The sequence below is a fragment of the Rhinopithecus bieti genome, unplaced genomic scaffold, assembly GCF_001698545.2.
Source record: "Rhinopithecus bieti isolate Rb0 unplaced genomic scaffold, ASM169854v2 scaffold_5885, whole genome shotgun sequence".
Lineage (NCBI taxonomy): Eukaryota > Metazoa > Chordata > Mammalia > Primates > Cercopithecidae > Rhinopithecus > Rhinopithecus bieti.
Genome location: NW_016804867.1, coordinates 55,739 through 60,173, shown reverse-complemented (window position 1 = coordinate 60,173; position 4,435 = coordinate 55,739). Strand labels below are relative to the sequence as shown.

The window sequence follows — 4,435 nt, the reverse complement described above, 5'->3', positions numbered from 1 at the left end:
TGATTCCAAATGCTTATAGAATTAAAGCTAAAATCGCAAAACATAAGACCCTTTGCTTAGGAAATCTAGTCCCCACCTACCTTTCATCACATCTCATCACTCTTTTCCCCAACCTTCCCCTAATGAATTTCTCACTGTCCTCCCACTTTTTGCAGACAGAAGCTGAAAGTGACACATTCATGAGATATTTAGTGTCCACTTCATTGGGGTCCCTTGATCACCTTTTCCTTTCTATACCTTTCTTCACTCTCCTTTACTTTCTTCATCGAATTGTCTACCATTACAAAATAGAAAAGAAATGAAGGGAGGGAGGAAGGGAAACTGCAATACACACACACAGGTTTTATTGGGGAGAGGCATACCTCTTATCACTCTGGCCAGCTTAATTTGTCAAATCCTAGAGGGTAAGGCCGATACTTTTTTTTTTTTTAAAGTCGTCCAACATCTATTAGAGGTCCAGTCATGGATTCTCCCACTCCCTTTCTTCGTTTCCCTTGGGAAACCTGGAAAACAGAAAATCTTCCCACAGAAACTCCTCAGGGGCGCGCCAAGATCTGGGCTTGCGCACTTGGACTTGGCCCGCGCTCAGCCCCGCCTCAAGCTGGCGGGGTCTCGCACTAACCTAGCGCGGGAGCCTCGATCTCCCGCGCGCGCGCGTGCGCGAGACCCCCCTTTGGCCCCCTACCCTGCAGCAAGGGTAGCGTGACGTAATGCAACCTCAGCATGTCAGCAGCAATATAAAGGAGAACTAGGCGGCGCGCCTCCCAGACGCAGAGTAGATTGTGATTGGCTCGGGCTGCGGAACCTCGGAAACCCGAATGTGAGGACCTTAAGGGATCCACAGCTGCCGCCCCCCGCAGCCATCCAGAGCGCGGTCACAGTCCGACTGGCGGCACGGAGGCGGCGGCAGCAGCGGCGGCGGCAGCGGCAGCTGCAGCTGCAGCAGCAGGTAAGGAGACTCCTGAGGAGAAACTAGAGGGACGTGGATCCACCGTGTTCAGTGTCTCTTGTCTGAAGGGAGGAGAGGCTCACACCCAGCGTGTAGCGTAGGGCGAAGGGAACAATGGAAGTGGCGTCCAGTCCCTGAGCTTTCCTCCCGCCTCGGGCGGAGTTTTCCTCTTCAGCCGCTGCCGAGGGCTGGAGGAATTGAGGAAAGTAAGGGTTTTCCCCCTTAGCCAACCTCTTCTTTCCCTAGGCCAGAGCCCCAGGGAGCTAGAGCCGTCGTTGAGACCGTCGGTGGTTTAGGGTGACGGGAAAATGGCGGAAAACAAAACGGCGAAGTGAAGAATGCAGCGTCCCCCTGGCATTTTCTCTCAGCTATCCCTCCACCCCATATTCCTTTCACTGGCGCCCCGTCGCCTCGCCCCGCCCCTGACCGAGCTAATAGTAACCTTTGGAATGCGCGAGGGATGGCGGCGTGTGCGAGGAAGTAGCACCGAATCGGCATTTTAGGGGACTGGGAGCCGTCAGAGCCTGCGAGTTGGGGGGAGGGGGGAGGCGTGTGCGACAACTGTCGCCTACACTAAAACACCACCATTTTGGTTCCCAACCGTCTCCCACGTAGCGGGGCAGAGGAAGCTGGAGGAGGCTGAGGGGCTGGGCAGCACGGCGTGGGTAGCAGCGGTGGCGACCGCTGCACCAAGTGAGAGGAGGGAGGAGGGGAAAGGGTATTCTTGTCTCATCGGTCTCTTCCTTTCTACTGCGAAGGTTCTCTTAGGTTTAAGATCTAGTCAGATGGGTAATACCTCAGAGGGCACGTGTGTGCATTCTGCTCGAAATGATTGAAACTTGGCATGGTCGTGGGAAAAGGAGACTTATGCGGGAAGAGGGCTGCGTCCAAAGCTGCAATACTGCTACTTGCCAGGGCTCCTTTGTCTCCCATCTCTGCAAATACTACTTTCGCATTCTCTTGTTCTGCCGCCTTACCATTTCTCATCTATCCGTCACCCTATTGACATCACTGAGAAGCTAGGTCCTGAATGAGCTGTGTTAGAAGAGACAGATTTTCTTTTTGTGATTTCTGCTCCCCATGCATTAATGGAAAGATGTTTACTTGAAACGTACTTGGTGGGTCATCTCCATTCAATAAAGATGTGAGATACACTCTGGAGAAGACCAAGAAGCCTAGCTATCTCTAATGGTTATTAAATACTTAACAAACTGCTGTTTTCATACTTCATTTATTATTGATTTTATTGAAACTTCCTATGTGGGGAAAGATACTCCAGTTTATTTATTTGGTATTCACACAGTGTAATACTTTTATAATAGTTGCACTATGTGTTGTAATTTTTACACTTCCTTGAGTGCTAGTGCAGACTTTTCAGTATGGATTTGGCAAGGATAAAGCTTGCCCTTGGTTCTCTTTCACTTTCTAAAATAAGGTGTTGTTTGTGATTTTTAAGATGTGCTTTAGAGAAGATTTTGGTTTAATCAAGTGGTAGCATTCGAAGTATAAAACATTGCTAATGTAGTCAGTAGTTGTTTCGTTGGAATCCATTTGGTTGCTTTTAAGATTACTACAGATTTGAGCATATGAACCCTTCCCAGCCTCACTATGCAAGTTCAGGTGTAAAGAAAAATATTAAGTTGTGTAAGAAACTTAGTTTAAAATGTTTTAAAGTATCTGATTTTGAATGTATTTTTATAATAGGTAAAGAGAGCGTTTTCCCAAAGAAAATAACATAGCACAGAAGGAAAAATAAAAAGAAATTACTGCAGATTTTACTTTATGTAAGAAAATCTACAATTTCTTCGAGACACTCATATAAAGGTGATTAACAAATTACTTACTGTTTTATCTTGTTTAACAGTTTAATAAAATTAAGTTTTTAAAAACATTTTAAGATATTTGTAGTTGTTCTATTAGTTATGTGGTAAAGAAAGTAATTACTCTAATTAAAATCCGAATAGTACACAGTTTTAAATGTTAAGAACAAATCCCTTTCAGATTTATTTTGTTAACACACAGGTAGTTTATTGTGAACTCTCTTGGCCTCTGGACCTCATTTTGCATAACAGCAAAGCAGAAAACAATGTGGCATTTGAAAAAACATAAAGCACAACTAAGAATTTCTAAAAATGTGAAGTTTTTGCTCGTACATAAAGTAATTTTGTCTGAATCGTTTGATATACAGAAATGTCACCTTCTGTAGCATATTTATGTATACACCTGAAATATTGATAGGGATTACTCTGTGAGACTCTCCTGCCCCTTGAATACCAGTTTAGCCATCCCATTTATTTAAGAATATTTAAGAATATATTAAGTTGTATTACATGGCACCTTTCTAAAACTTTCATTAAGGATGCAGCTTTATCTGTTGTCCAATACGGTATAATTTATTAAGCACTCCTACGTGAAAAGGAGATAGATGCCTTATAAAACGGACAGGTTTTTGTTGATTTACTTAGAATCTTATGTTTGAAGAGAAAATGCACATATGTATTTCTAAGAAATATATTGAGTGACAGCATCTGACTTTATGTTCCATACTATCAAATGATCTTAAATATAGGATAAGTCATTTGAAATGAAATAGATTGAGCCCTTGTTTTCAAGACCACCATGAAGCTAGCATAATTTTATTAATCACTAATAAAAAGTCAATTGTACAATTACAAGTAAATGATATGACAAGTAATTTGCTAAATGTTTATATGTGATTGATCTTATTTTTACCATATTTAGGAAGCAGTCATGTTTCATGAGTCCTCAAAACTGAGACAAGAGAATGTAGTAGAGTGAGGCCAGAAGTCCTTACTGGTTCAAAGAACTCCGGGGAAACTGGGATAGAACATTTTACATTATAAGTAGAACCCTGGGAGCCAGAGGTGAATACAAGTTTATCTGCAGAGCTCCGCTGCAGGGCTGATCTGGGTCTGGAAGAAATGGATGAGAGCCAGTGGATGAAATTCACTAATACTAGACATCTGAGTCCTCTAGTAATGTATAAATATCCTAACTATTGTTTGTTGTCATCTCGTTCTTCTTTTATAACCTATGTTTTAACTGGAACTTTAGCACTGCAGTTTTGTTGTTTTGCTTTCTTCTACCACTTCCCTATGGCTCGTCAGCTTGACTGTGCCTTCGTCTCCATTATTTTTTGGTTTACTTCCACTTGGCACTTCTTTTATTTATAGTTGTCACATAAAGCATCTAACCATGGTTTTTCTTTGTTTCGCTTTCTTTTGTAATGAGCTTTCCACACTTGGTTGAAAGGCATATTGTCAATTGCATTTTTTTTTTCTCAAAACAACTAACTTTGGGCTAAACATATTAAAACTATTTTAAAAGCCATTTCTTTTGCAGATATTGGTGAATGAGCTTTGCTAAGTATGGATTCAGGTGGTGGAAGTCTTGGATTGCACACGCCAGACTCTAGAATGGCCCATACCATGATTATGCAAGATTTTGGTAAACCATTTTCTTTGT

At 42.5% G+C, this 4,435-nt stretch overlaps 1 long non-coding RNA gene across 2 annotated transcripts; it reads left to right on the top strand.

The window, feature by feature from the left end:
* Positions 1-600: 600 nt before the first annotated feature.
* On the top strand, positions 601-4,411 carry LOC108528754 (uncharacterized). 2 transcript variants are annotated; one of them, XR_001885291.1, is made up of 4 exons: positions 601-949; positions 2,654-2,773; positions 3,692-3,945; positions 4,313-4,411. It is a non-coding gene; the product is annotated as an uncharacterized LOC108528754 (long non-coding RNA). The 2 variants fall into 2 exon arrangements; XR_001885292.1 differs by having other exon boundaries at positions 3,692-3,950.
* Positions 4,412-4,435: the final 24 nt, after the last annotated feature.